At 37.5% G+C, this 16,099-nt stretch overlaps 1 protein-coding gene across 1 annotated transcript in view; it reads left to right on the top strand.

The window, feature by feature from the left end:
* Positions 1–16,099, top strand: part of LOC145680703 (heat shock 70 kDa protein 4L-like) — a 119,902-nt gene that overhangs the window by 86,099 nt on the left and 17,704 nt on the right. The window lies entirely within an intron of this gene.

The following is a 16,099-nucleotide window of genomic DNA, read 5'->3' on the forward strand; positions in this document are numbered from 1 at the left end:
TTATTAGAATGTAAACACTGAAGAATATATATTAACACACAATGAGGAAGAACTCAATGCTCGTAGTAATTAACAAATTGCTTGCAAGGTTATTTAAAATTAACTCTCTTGAAATCTGAATCATCATTATTAGAAAGAAAGCAAGAGAACCGTTTTGTTAATTTGGACATATTATAAGAGATTGAGGAATGTGTATTTAATCGAACAGAATATATGAAACTAAATGGAATGGCATGTGGAACCGAACTTGAAAGAGGATAGGATGTGTAAATGAAAAATAAAAGAAAGCAATAGTTAACAGCAGTAGTCACTACTTACAACAGATAAGTGAAATACCCCCCCCCCCCAAAAAAAAAGGTTCAACAATTCTGAAACATAAGAGCATCACATTTTCTTCGTTTCCTGACAAAATTGAAAAATGGATTTTGCATATTGTTCGTCTATACCCCTTCAATATAGTTAGCTAACAAACCAAGTACGGTTGATTCACTAGACGTCAAGTGAGTGAAATTTATATAGGAAGTTTCGATACAGCGTTCCCACCGAAGTGACGCAGACGTGGTGTTGAAGCTTCTGGTAGGTCCTATTTCGTAATGGATTTTAGGTCAGTGAGATTTCCTTATACGTATCAGAAAGCTCTTACACTCCATACTAAAGGCGTGTCATATGATTTATTCAAATCGTCAGGTATTCGGTCAACCATGAGCCCAATTCGTTTTGCTTCACTGCTCACAAGTTTAACTTGAAATAAATTCTTACTTTTCCACGGAAACACAAACTTTTTAATGCTCATTTTATTATGGGTGAAATGTATAATTCTGCAAGTAATAAAAATTTACATGTCCATCTCCGAGATTCGATCCCTCGTCCTTTGGCTCAGCAGTGCGACACGTAGACAACTAGACTAATTGTCGTTGTGTAACAGCTTGCAGGAAAATCGGTTTGAACTGCACCAAGGAAATTGAGGGCTGTGATTATAGCTGGATTGAGGTAACTATCATATGCTCCCATGTATACATAATTTCGAAATACTTTATCCTTAAGTATTACAATGATGAATTGTTTCTACAGTACAGTTAATAACTGATCAACATATCTTATTACACTTAAAAGAAGAAAATACAGAATTACAGAATGTTTTCGATTGTGAACGTTGGATTGTGGGTTCGAACCTATCATCTTTGGTTTACTGTTTCCCGAAGATACTCAAAGTTGAACTTAGGAAATGTTTGCCTCAAAAGACCAATATTACACAGTCCAAGTTCAAAAACTAGTTCTTATAGCAACTATAGTGATTTCTTAATTAAATTTAATTTAGAGTTACCCCGTGCCGTAAGCGACGGTGGACCATCGATGGGTAACTAGCGACCTCTCGCCAAAAATTGATGGCCCCACTGCAACGATCCGCAGTGGCCCCACTTCCGTTTTGAAAATTATACCACCAGTGGGCCACCGGTGGCAGAGACGCGACGAAATGCCAATGAATTACAAAATTACTCCACCAAAATATGTTAAATAGCCTATATGCATGATTCATTTACATTGAGACGAGTCTAAAAAGCACTTACAAAATATATATACTGTTCTCCCGACATGGCGCGAAACAGCAACCTTGTGATGTAGAAGCATGGGTTACTCTTGACCCCGGAGCTCACTTTAGGAACATTCGTCAGGAAAAACAAATATATAATAATAAACGCATGTACATGACTGGCGATAAGTCGTTTCGGTCCCTTCGCCGATTCTCCGCGACGAATCGAAAGACGGACCGAAAAGAAGTCATCGCCGCTACGTGGTAATAACTGCAACACCCCTACTCTAGATGTCTGTTTCGACTCGACGAAACCCTGCCGCCAGGGACACACTAGCGGCAATCTTTCGATGCATCGCTATATCGACGAACGACATTTACCGGCAAGTGGGCCACTAGATATTGGCAACGTTAACGGCATGGAGTCAAGTTTCATCTCACAAATGTGAGATATTCTATTTTTGGCATAAATTTTAACTCCTCTCCTCTGTTAGGATACGCATCTTAATAAAAATGGCGTGACAACAAGCCAGTCTGCGCATGGCACCCTAAAATGTTCTAGGAGGGGCTATCTTCATGGTTGCTATATATTATGTTTCGTATTTCTGTTTGTATATATTTCGTGAGTCAGAGGGCGGCCCACCCTGCCCCCTTCGGGTGCCCAGAGTCAGAGGCAGTTGAAAGTGTTAATTAATAAAAATCATTTCAAACGGTTAAGCCATTTTTTGTTCTGATAGACGACGTCTTATTTATTTATATCCTATGTAGATAGATACAGATTAATAGCATTATTACTGTCTTATTTATTTCATTTTTACCATATACTTTTCTCAACGTTTAAGTCCTTTAGGCTAAAGAAGACGGGTGATTTATGCAAATAAATTCTAGTTTAAGTAAAATTTTAATGGACGCTTAACGGGAATTAAACCCACGACTATTAAGACCCAACAACGAACGCGCTAGGCATTAGATATTAAAATAAAACTGACTTACCGAACGTTCCTCAGTACATGATTTTTTTTATTTGTAATTGTTTTACTCGGTTTTATAGTTTTAGCAGTACCTCTTTAACAACAGGGGCACGAACACAGAATTATCACAGATAGGTAAAAACACAAGCCTCTCCCAGCGGGATTAGAACCCGGTACCCCGTACACCAAAGGCACACGTGCTAACCACTGGACTATCTGTGTAGGTTAAACAAAGGAGCAGAAATAAATATATATTGCACATTCCGACGAAACGCAAACGTCCCAATAAAAGTAATATTAAAGGATATTAAAGGAAAAATGAAAAAACTTAGTGAGCTCTTGAAAGAGCTCGAAGGTCACCTGGGTATGAAGACAAATCTTTATTCAGGTATTAATATCTCGTATAACCGCCGTTAGCTTCGATGACGCATCTTAATCTTCTTGGTAATGAGTTAACCAAGCTAGCGACATATTGATGTCCCTATGTTATTTCTTCCAACGCGTCAGAAACTAGCTCCCAAAGTGCGTCAGCTGTCCTTGGTGGGGGATCAGGCCAATTTTCGTGCAGAGTTCTTGTAACTTCCGCCCATAGATTTTCCATTGGGTTCAAGTCAGATCCTCTTGGAACCCAGTCGACTAGCTCAATATTGGGTTCCTCTTGAAACCAGGCTTGAACTAGATGGGAATCATGTATTGAGCTATGATCTTGTTGGACTTCTACAATGCCGTCTTCAAATAAATTTCTCGCAGCGGGGAGCAAGCCATACTGCACAATATTCAGATACTTCTGGCTGTTCAATCGGCCTTCTATACGGTGTAATTCACCAACTGTATCCTTACACAGCTATTCCCAGCAGTAAATAGCAACATGCCCCATTCGATGCGTTCTGTGCATGTACTATGGATCGTAACGTTTTCCTGTGGGTCTATACACAAGTCGAGGACCATCATTTGCTGAAGAGAAAATCTTTTCGTCTGTGAAGATTACATGATCCCAGTTACGACCAATATTTGCCTCAGCAAATGCTAGTCGATCAACTTTATGACTATCCCTCAATTGCTCCTTACACGCTGCTCGATATGCGTGAAGCCCTGCATCTTTAAGGCGTCGCCGAGCGGTGAGGAAGGAGCCAGGAAAACGAGACGCTATCACTAACTGCCTGGATGACATGAAAGGATTGCGACGCCTTGTATCAACTAAGGCCCGATCTTGGTGTGGGGTTGAAACCCTTTGAAGGCCAGTGCCAGGTTTTCTAGACACATTACCTGTTTCTGAGTATTTCTTCTACCAAGTTTATGCTGTAGAACAAGGAACACCAGGACGTTCGCTAGCTTGTCTCACACTCATACCACCGTATTCAGCAAGAGCAGTAAGCTACTCGCGAACATTCTGACCACGATGTGCCATGACTAATAAATGAATTGCAGCTTTTGGCTGTAGGTGATTTCGTTACTCGTAGGCTGAAGTGGAGAAACTCGTCTGCTGTGACAAAGCATACGTCATGTTTTCGTAGTTCAGCATTTTTCACGAAAGAAGTGTTACAGAATTGTGAGACACACACACACACACACACACACACACACACACACACACACATATATATATATATATATATATATATATATATATATATATATATATATATATATATATATATATATATATATATATATATATATATATATATATATCAGGAACATGAATAATTTACATTTTTGACGTCTGTGTTAACGTTTTCATACATAAATTATGGAAATGGCGGGCTAGTAAATGTAACAGAGATTTGAGAAGTGACAATTCGTCTAATTGTTTTTCCAAGCACTTCAAACTAAAAATTTACATTTATAACAATGTTCCCATATATTTAAAAATAAAGGAAGAAATAAAAACGAACTCTCCACACGGAGGCTCGAACCATCGCCCTTCGCTTCAGAAATTTCAATCAGCATTACTAAACCCGCTTGTCTACGGAAGCACTTAGAAGGAAATGCGTTATAATATTGATAATTGTATCGCTCCAAGCGCAGGTTGACACTTGGAGTTTTAAATAGTCATTTTCGGTCTTTTTCAGTAATTTCTACTTAAGATATTGATTGTTTTTGCATATTAGAACTGTGCATGAAGTGTGCAATCAATATTAATCTCAGAAATAAGTAGTTTGATTTTGTTTTTACATTTTCACATCGCTCGGAGGACAGTACGGTTTGCAGCTAGTGTCTATATAAAGAACGGAGGGAAAATGCAATTCCCTGTGTATAGATCTGCGTGAATTGTGACGGATCTAGGCTCACTTTTTCGGACTTAGTTTCTGAACGAGTTTCCAGTTTTTTGTGAACAGGTGTGTACGTAAGGTGGACAAATGCGTGAGGGCAATGCTTCCTATCAGAAAGATATCCCTTGTTTGTAGTGAGGAGGGGCGGGGGAGTGCAAATCCACATGGACAAATCATTCAGCTATATCACCAGATTATCCCTCCTGTTTTATTATGACATAGATCATGAAGCGGGAATGGTATTATTTCGTGTCATAACATAACGTAAAACATATGTCGTGTTTTAAAGTCATGATGCGAGCCCAATAAATTACGCATTTGGACTGCTAAAACATAACCACCTCGTACAGTCACTGGTCTGTGTAGGAAAAATGAAGTGAAATTCTTATGTCTGTGCTCCAGCGCAGTTTGTTACAGTGGAAATTGTGATGTAGGGCGATGATGCTGGTAGTTCGATATAACACAGCTGATTCAGCTAGTGGTGGCAGTACTGCTTTTCATAGATAAGTGTACTTCGAAAATCGGTCTATGTCATTCAAAGCTGCTTCTGTATATGAAAAGAAAAGTACACATGGATATGGGAAGCAAGTTCTGTGTAGGTAGAGATCCGCTCAACATCAGAGCAATCAACTTGAGATATTGACTTTTATATAATTATATAAATTACAAATGATTTAAATTCGCACGAAAATGCTGATTGGTTTAAACTCTAAAATCCATTTTGATAGACTATGTCAATCGAAAATTATTTTACCAAATAAATAAATTATTCCATTAATAAAATCATTTTTAAATAAGCCACTGTAATTATTTTTGTGCAGTAGATATATTGTGTGACTTCAACTCTTATCGTGAAAAAGATGGCATAGCAAGTTGATTTGAGCATAAAGAGGAGATTTTAAAGTATTTGGGAATCCATCGAAGGAATAATCTGAGCAACATTGAGATTGATTCCGTAAAGCAAATGAGTTTAAGTTCAACCAGAAATTGGACCCTTTTAATTTCTAGATATCCTTCAGGGAGTGACGTTAATTATCTCTGTTAATCCCACAATATTGGTAGTATAGTTATTTACTGATTCAGTTAGTGATTAGTGAATCTAGAAGGGATGTAGAACGTAGTACATGACTAATTGCTAGATTATTTTATCATTATTTCGTATCATTAATTTAAACTTGATAGTAATTGAGATTTCTGCGATTATTTGGAATGTAAACTTTGCATATTTTGTCTGCAGCATAATTAATGTGTAAATGAATAAAATCGCATTTACATAAGTTTCATTTGTTCATTTGTGTGTGTTTCAAACTATAGAATAAATTTCCATGTGGAATTAAAAACTAAATTTATCAAGCTATCATCACAATGAACCAGTGGTAATTTCTCCTCATAAACTTTTTGTTAACTTCGTGGTGACGTAATATGCATCTCTACCAATTAAAAAGACGTAAAAGTTTTATTACTGTTACGAGAGTCGGTTTCTGTTCGAATTTTTAAACAATTTTACTTTCAAGCATAATGTTACTTTGAAGTGATTATTAAGGTTTGTAATAGGGATTCTTTCCTGTCTTCTAAAATTGCTTACTTATTTAATTAAATAGTATCCGATTAAAATCTTGTAATTGGATTTGCTTTCATCTAGGTGATATCGACCGAAAAACTAAATTTTCAAATGCATATTTGATAGATCAATTCAAATACAAATACAACATAGAAATAACATTAACATATTCTACGAGTGTAACAATAAATTCATACATTTTACTGTCACTCACATTAACTCACAGTCACTCAGTGAAGTATTCACCTCCACTATCTATGACCTGCCAACGTTCAGGTAGCAGTTCAATGCCTCGCCTGTAGAACTGTTTTGGTTCTGACTGGAAGAAATATGTTAGCCATTTGTCAAGAGAAGCTTCATCGAGAAACACTTGTTCCTCAATGTGGTTAGAGAGAGTGGAAAAGATGGAAATCTGAGGGGGCAAGGTCAGTGGAATACAGAGGATGAGGAAGTGGTTCCCAGCCAAGTTCAACAATCACATCTTTAATCAATTTTGCCGTATGCGGACGAGCATTATCATGAAGTAATAAGACTGGTTGTCCCGGTCTTTTGTTTTCAACAGCAAAAGCAAGCCGTCTTAGCTAGCCACTATACACAGCAGAGGTAATCGTTACGTTTTTCGGAAGAAGTTCGTGGTGAATAATGTAATCTTTGTTCCACCAAACACACATGATTTTCTGTGGATGGGCACCACCATTGTTCGCACGGGGAGTTGCTTTTTTGATGGGCTGAGTCACTCTTTCCTCCTCTTCATGTTGACATGCAGGCACCATTTCTCGTCACCGGTGACAATGTTCGAAAGAAATGCGTTGTACCTATCACAAGCCAACCAGTGCTGGGCAAGCAGTGAGGAACAGATGTTTACTCGTTAATTTTTGTTACTGTCACTTAACACATGTGGTATCCATGTACCCAATTTCTGTACCTTACCCATCGAATGCAAATGGCGTACAATAGTTGACCACTCACATTCAAAAACTTGCGCCATTTCCCGCGTTGTTTGACGAGGATTCTCATGGAGGAACTCATTCAAGCGATTTTCTTCAAAATCTGAAGGTCTTACAGAACGTGGATCATCAGACAAGTCAAACCGTCCTGCTCGAAAGCGGGAAAACCATTTCTGCGCTGTTCTTTCAGCAGTTGCTTCATTCCTTTACACTACACAAATTGTTCTCGCAATTTCTGCTGCACCAGATCCTCGGAAAGGTAAAATGTGACGGAACAACTTGACATTCCATATTAGTTTGTCTGAAATATATATACAATAATACATTCACAATCAAGAAAACCTGTGTTTCACAACACATAAACTCCAAACTACGGTAAAACAACGGAATAGCGATAAACAATCGCTTCATTTGCCAACCCAAAAGAAAACCGCACGAACTTACACGTAATTCCACCATTGGACATTGTATAAATATAACGATTTTTTCTTAATAAGTAAAGCTATCTACTAAACAAGCGTCCTAGGGCAAGAAAATATGAAAGGGCAACGAATTGGTGCTATGTACTGCGTTACTAGTTCCTCTAAGTGATTTACATTAATATACAAAATCAAACTAGGCCATTTTAAGGTTAGGAATAGGTTCAGAAAATAAGATAAAACTAAATCATTTTGATTTTTCTTGTGCCACTTCGATAGTCACTACTGTACGAAGGTATGTAAACTAACTTCCATTCCAGCTCAGTCTCGCGTACTGTCCCTATTATTCACTCCCACGTGATTGTCACTCTCGTTTGACTATCCTATAGAAGAATAGCTAGATCTCCTTTTGGATTTTCATGCGTCACTTAGTAATTAACATTTAGTAAAATCACTACTATGAACCATCATTCTGGTTCCAGTTCATATTTGAACTGAACTGTTGTTCAGAGGCTAATAAGTTCTGTGTTTTCACTTGACCGGCTATCATTCAAGCAGTCTCTAATATGGAAAGAATAGGTGTTTGTAAGTGCAGTCGATCATATCTTACAGTTAGTTTTCCAGGACTGTCATTCAAGCTTGCCGAGAAATAGTTTGTCTAAGGACCGGAGAGTTCAGCGCCTCCCTCGAGAACATAGCCAGAATGTTCTGATGATCACGGCTCGGAGTCGCTGCTATTAACTCCCTCTTCAGCAGAAGACTGAGAAGTGGGAGAGAGCGATGCTCTTTCCCCTGACTGAAGAATTCTAAAATTTACATAGAGAAAGGAGAGCATTTGAAGAGGTTCTCGTTGAAAAATATATTGTACCACTTTTTTGCTATGTAAAAGACACAAGTAACATTTAACATAGCTAGTAGAATATATTCATGATTACAAAATTAGATCAAAGATTTATGAAATATTTGATATATATATACAGGGTGTGGCAGCGTTCATAGTAGGATATTAAAAACACACCATCAGGCAGTAACTAATTTATTTATTACCTCATATGTCAATTAATTGTTAAAGGTATGCCATTTACTAATGTGTAAGTCATTGTCCATTGCGTGGATTACTTTTTGAATATGACTCCCGTCAAATGATGCCCCCTCTGCACAACACATTCATCTGGGCGGCGTTGGAAGCTTTCAATAACTCGGCGTAACATATTCCCTGGAACATTGCCGACGGCAGTTCCGATGCGATCCTTCAACACAGGAATGGTGACACAACGTGTTGGGAACACTTCTTGCTTCAGGTAGCCCCAAAGGATAAAGTCTGCACATGAAAGATCAGGTGAGCGAGGCGGCCAGGAAATGTCACCAAAACGGGAAATTACCCTACCTGGAAATATCTGTCGCAAGAAAGCCATGCAAATTCTGGTTGTATGCGAGGTCGCTCCGTCTTGTTGAAACCATAATTGTTCCACATCCACATCGACCATACCTAATTGGGGAAGAACGAAGTCTTGCAGCATCTTTAGGTAGCGTTCACTAGTGACAGTTACAGCCACACCGCTGTCATCCTCAAAGAAGTAAGGGCCAATAATCCCAAAGGAAGCAACTCCACACCACACTGTGACACGAGAACTGTGCAAGGGCTTAATGTGCAGTTCATGCGGGTTTACATCACTCCAATAACGCATATTCTGTTTATTCGCTGAATCACATAACTCGAAATGAGCTTCATCTGACATCAGGATGGTGTGCAACATTTGTAGATTTTGGCGAAGGAGATCACGCATGGTTAAGCAAAATGTTTCTCGCGAGGCCTAATTTTCTGAACAATCTGCAGCTTATATGGGTGAAAATGCAGATCTTCGTGCAATATTCTCCTGAATGAGCGATCGGACATATGCACAGTTTGTGAATGACGACATACGCTATCACATACGTACTGTATGTATGTTAGTAATTCTCACTATGTAGTCAAAGTACTGATTAATCTGAGGAATTGTATATCATTTTTGTGCGATAAATTGGGTGCAAAAGAAGCTAATTATTAAATGGAAGACCAAAGGATTATTCTTGTAATAAGAGTTGAATCCATTCGGAAACAATGTGTATCGGGATGCAAACACACAAAAGACTGTAATAGTGGGGAAAATGGAGATTTTATTCTTCCTTCTCGGAACGAATATTTTAAGTAGATTATAACATCTAGTATTGTCACAATATTATATCAAAATTTAAACTTTGTAAACTGTTTCTAGAGTTACTTCATGTATTAAGTATTTCTCCATAAACGAAACTCGCGAATAAAAATAAAATAAAATAAACTTGCGGTTCTATTGTCTTACTATTAGAATTGTTTATTTTCCAAAGATATTACATCTCTCTCTCTGATCGACTACACAATAAGCTACTGTCTTTATTGCTGGTTTATCCTTTGTATCAGTGGTTCCCGACCGTTTTTGAGTGGAGACCTACTTTAATAAACGCCACAACATAGCGACATACATTACTGAACGCCCACGATATCGCGATACTCTTGTTTGATTTTTTGAAATTAATATAAATAATAATAGTGTAAGCCAACAAGTTTCAACAAGGTAGTAACTCTATGTAGTATTGAACATTGTTGCTGGTCTGAAGATGTTGACTGGTGCAGTCTGTTCCCAAAGTTAAATTAACTAATAATTGTTCCGAATTGCTTAAAAAAAAAAATCGCGACACCGATGGAAACCCTGCTTTATGTGTCTGTGAAATCGCAGTTTTCGTAACCACTATTTCTTGTTCCCCGTTACACCTCATGCCTCAACATTCTATAGTAGGAATATATTTCTTATACACCTCATTCTGGAAGAGAAATTTGTTTGTGGCAACACTGACAACATGATGGTTGCACATTACGTTGAGTGATAGACTCAGATTTAATCTGTATGTTTCTGATTACGTTACTGTGAAGTTGTCGAAAAGCAGGGTTGGCAAAAACCATGGTTTTTTATTGAAAAAACCAAAAAACCCGGTTTTTTGGTTTAAACCATGTTTTTTTGGTTTAAATAATTTACTCTATGTATTTATATTAGATATAAACAGAAATTAGTTTGTCTCGCCTTGGTGTTATTATGCAACAACAAGGTTACGCTGGAAGGAGTCACATAAGCTTAAAACGGAATCCAAACCGCTTCTCGACTTACCTCCAAGAGAAATTGTCCATTTGGACACGAAACTGGGACTAATTGGCCACAAATGTGATTGCCGACTCACTCACGAAGGACTCCAGATAAAAATACGTTGTACTGATCTTTACATAGGCGTATTGTTAATATAATTGTCACAGTCATTCCAAAAGAGCAAAAAGATAAATAGTTACAGAAGTAGAATTATATATAAATCGGGAAACTCCCGCCTTAGCCATTGAGAAAATCCTGTTATTACTTTAAATGTACTTGTATGTAAAATTTTAAGGTCAACATCTCATAGTCACTAGGCTAAAACTGAGGTATTAAATTACAAATTTGGTATATGGATATCATTCAATAAAATTAAAACAAAGTCAAATCCAAGTTAATATTGGAAGCTACGTAGGCAGTTGATAAATTTTGCCAATTTCTATCAATAAGAGGCAAGCTTGGCTTCTTTATAAAACAACAGGCATTCATTCAAGTAGAAATATATAAATTGGTTTCATTTCGTATGTTTAGGCTTAACATATTATGAAACACCAAGGTTATCACGAAGAAGACTTTTGCTTAAAGGAACACCTCGAATCGCTGCTTGGTTTACACTTGAAAGATGGGTTGTGGTTCGACCGAGTATTGAACACGGGACTCCTTGATTAAAAGGTGAAAAGTAGATAAACGTAGTGCGGATGGTTTGATATGTGGAAATATCACCATTAAGTTCACACGATTAAAGTATTTTTCTTTTTTCTTTTTTTGGTTTAAACCAGTTTTTTTGGTTTAAACCAGTTTTTTTTGGTTTAAACCAGTTTTTTTTTTTTTAAACAGCTGGTTTAAACCACCTTTGTTTAAACCAGCCAATCCTGTCGAAAAGGTAGTAATTTTAAGTTCTATGAAAGCTAAATTACGGATAGCAGTTGGTAGAGCTGACATATTAAAAGTTTGTGATAAATCCTATCCTTAATTTGAGTAAAAGCAACGAACTATATTCTCAGTTATATTTATTTTGTAGTACGTGTCACCCCTTAACTGGAGTTCGTTTTCAACTGAACTTGACTTTCTGAATCATGGAAGGAAAATTTAAGTTGATTTTTCCATATACCAACACTGAAATTGGAATAGATAACCCATTTAGGAATATTTTATCACTTTTGAAGGCATTTTCTGAATAGAAATGTACTACATCTTGACATTTTACATATTAATCAGGCACTTTAAATCACAAAACTTACCTACCTTAAGTAATAGTAAATTTTGAAACAAAACTAACCTAGTTACAAGTATTATAAAACTTGCGGGTGTAATAATAAATTACTCTAATGTTAATATACGAGGAGAAATCGGGAAGTTTTTGGGCCTTTTTTTTTCCAGTGTGTAATAAATTTTAATAGAAGATGAGATATACGAACATCCATAGGCTTTTCTTGAAACTGCCTCAGTGCAACTTGCGATGTTACCAGTTGCCAAATATGCCACACTCTACGCCATACTAGCGGCGAAATATGCATTATAAACATACAACAGGGCAGGCCTACGGAAATGCCGCAAAATTGGTGCGCACAAAGCATGTCATCACTAGTAATGTTTTCGTGGAAGCAGTGGATAAGTACAAACTGTATGCAGCGACGATCCAGTTGGAATCTGCCCTACACAAATGGTTCATATATTTGTTACACGCTATTGCGGGGAGCGCATCTGCTAACATCTTGAATTGTCGAGTGTGATGGTGTTCGACGGTACTGTATGTAATATATGATCTTGGCTGATACTCATTGAGAGCAACGTCCCAATGACCACTACATCAGAAAATTGTAGATGTTAAGGTCATATCCTTCCTTCAGCCAACTCCGGACACTATATTTCAACGATTGGCTGCGTATACCAGATGAATGTATGTAATCTGTCACATCTGGTTCATTATTGGAACGCTAAATTCATACCAGAAAATAATTTACGCTTTTGCTCTATGGGGTAAAGGGGGGAGTGGAAACTATTCTTAGAACTTAACCATACAATAATACCATTTTTCGCTCTCTTCCGTTTTTCTCTTAATAACTGATTACAGACGAACAAACGAATGTAGTAGTACTTATATTTTCTCATACATAGCACAGTATGTAAGTCTAAAAAGAAAAATCATTACATTGCATGAATATTTTGTCGCTTCTCCAATGGCACATCTATTTTAATATATTTCTGTGATTAATTATATGACGGTGCCTGAATTTGTGCATAGTTGTTAAAATATAATGAAGGAAACTTCACGAAATACCACTGTCGTGCCTGAGTTTTTTTTTTTTTTTCGATAGTGAACATATCTAAAATTGATCACATATCTAGATAGTTTCTTACTGTTTCTCAACATAATGAACTTACGGCGATTAAATGTTAATGAAATTTTATCGTATTCGGAAAATACATTCCAAATGATCGAAGTAGCATGCAAATAACTGAAAAGATATAACACTGCCTATCCAAAAAGTTCCGAGACTGGATTACTGACAACTAGAGAAGACTTAAAATAAAGGTTTCAATGCCTTAGATGTTCTATAGTTTCACGGCCCAGTGACACGTGAGTATAGTACACACAACGTTCATACTCATATGAAACTGCAAGTTCTTCTCTGATATGTTACTGAACTCGCGTGTCACTGGGCCTTGGCATCGACGTAACGTTGATTTTTGATGTGAAATTTGATTTTGGTGCGTAGAAAAAAAAAGGCTGTGCCAAGTCGGGTGAATATTAAGAATGGTTGAAATCTAACACTTTTTTTTTTTTTTTTTCGCTAGAAACTGCACATAAATGCATCACACTTTTTTTCTGAACCTGCATTAGAGATGTTCAGCTCTTCTGCGATAACTTTGTGTGAACACTTTCAGTCAGTTTTCAAAACATTAGGAATTTCCTCGATGTTACCATTGGCCGAACTTACCGTCCTCGAGCGACACCAGTCCTTTAAGACTTCAAACCACTAAAACACTCGTGCACGACTTGTACAATTAGCGCCGTAAGCCTTTTTTATGGACTCTGTAGGGATTTACCTGAGTAAAACGTGAAATCGAATAACTACTCGTTGCTCTTTTGCGATTTTGTGAAACAACAGTTTTGCCCTGTGACGTTTCCACGTTTACTACTTAACACTGACTGTTCACAACTGACTGACCGAAGGTACGTCTGTTGTTTACATTTGTTGGTTCAGGTCCCACCGTAGCTACAGCGCTGACGTCGTTTGTATGCCAGGAAGAAAAATCAGTCGCGGAACTTTTTGGACAGACCGTGTGTGTATGTACAAATTCTTCCTTTAATTGTTCCCTTTGAGTTATTCATTCTGTTCCAGTCCTCTTTTTCTTTTCAGTTGTTTCGCATGCAACTACACCCAGTAGAAGCAGAGCAGCTTTTTTTGGCCGTTCAATGTTTCAATGACGGAAAATGTTGTTTGATGCATGAGGTGAAATTGAGGCCGCTCTGGAAGTCAGAGTAAGAAAGCATTAACATTTTGAAGGCATAACGTAGAAGGCTTATTGATTGTCTTAATATCAGAGGAGTTTTGAATTTTTCTAACAAAATGAAAGTTCTAAATAGGACAAATGAGATAATAGACGATATAGTTTTAGCCTTCATAGTTTTGCCTTTGAACGTGAACGGTTGTCAGCGGTTACGAAATTGAGATGATTGATTATATTTACAACGTTAGTCAACTAAACTGAACTTTCATCATATATCACTACTCCTTTGTTTACTATGTCAGTACTGCTCTGAATGATACAACAGGATATTCTAAAACTTTTCGCGATACGAAAAAATATATTCTTGATGCTTATTGCATTAAAATTTTAACACCAATATTTTAAGAATTTTCATAAAATAACATGAGTATTAAAAGGGTTATTTTTATAAGGTCTGTTTGAAATTTCGCATGCCCTTGAGAATTGAGTGCGTTTAGGTTCCCAGTATCTTCTGCGTATAGTCGGACCTGATTCACATTCATGGTGCCAGTCTGTACGCGTCGTAGTGCAAGGTTAACATATTTAAGAAAATGACTGGCCCGCCAACTGTAAAGTATGGTCATGTGGTTCCTGACAGCAAGAATATGACGGCTCGCCAGAAATTAGATGTATATTGATAATGTAATAAGTGACAGTAAAAGTGCGTGAATGGGTTACATGGTTAAAAAAAAAAAACGGGAAAAGTCCATAAGGAATCGTGATGGGAGGTATTATAGCGCCATATAGTCCAGACGTAGAGCATAGCGACTACCAGTTTGCCATTTGAAGACCTTCCTGAGCGGCAAGCACTTCAACACTGATGAAGTTGAAACAAGTGTGAATAATTGGCTATTGTCAGAGACGGCAAAGTGAGTTACAAAAATAGAGAATTAATTGTATGTAAATTTAGAAAATAGATGTTTCTTACACAATGTGTACTCATTTCGGTTTTGTTGTAAAAAGTACCGTACTTTGGAAATAACTCTCGTGTATATATATATATATATATATATATATATATATATATATATATATATATATATATATATATATATATATACTATGTTATCAAAATTACCGGACATCCCCAAAAACACAAGTTTTTCATATTAGGTGCATTGTGCTGCCACCTACTACCAGGTACTCATTATCAGCGACCTCAGTAGTCATTAGACACAGTGAGAAAGCAGAATGGGGCGCTCCGCGGAACTCACGGACTTCGAACGTGGTCAGGTGATTGGGTGTCACTTGTGTCAGAAGTCTGTCTGCGAGATTTCCACACTCCTAAACATCCCTAGGTCCACTGTGTCTGATGTTATAGTGAAGTGCAAACGTGAAGGGACACGTACAACGTACGGCCGTCCTCGTCTGTTGACTGACAGAGACCGCCGACGGTTGAAGAGGGTCGTAAAGTGTAATAGGCAGACATCTATCCAGACCATCACACAGGAATTCCAAACTGCATCAGGATCCACTCCAAGTACTATGACAGTTAGGCTTGAGGTGACAAAACTTGGATTTCATGGTCGAGCGGGTGCTCATAAGCCACACATCACACAGGTAAATACCAAACGACACCTCACTTGGTGTAAGGAGCGTAAACATTGGATGATTGAACAGTGGAAAAACGTTGTGTGGAGTGACGAATCACGGTACACAATGTGGCGATCCGATGGCAAGGTGTGGGTATGGCGATGCCCGGTGAATGCCATCTGTCAGCGTGTGTAGTACCAACAGTAAAATT

The sequence above is a fragment of the Thermobia domestica genome, chromosome 3 (genome assembly GCF_964235325.1).
Source record: "Thermobia domestica chromosome 3, izTheDome1.hap1.1, whole genome shotgun sequence".
NCBI lineage: Eukaryota > Metazoa > Arthropoda > Insecta > Zygentoma > Lepismatidae > Thermobia > Thermobia domestica.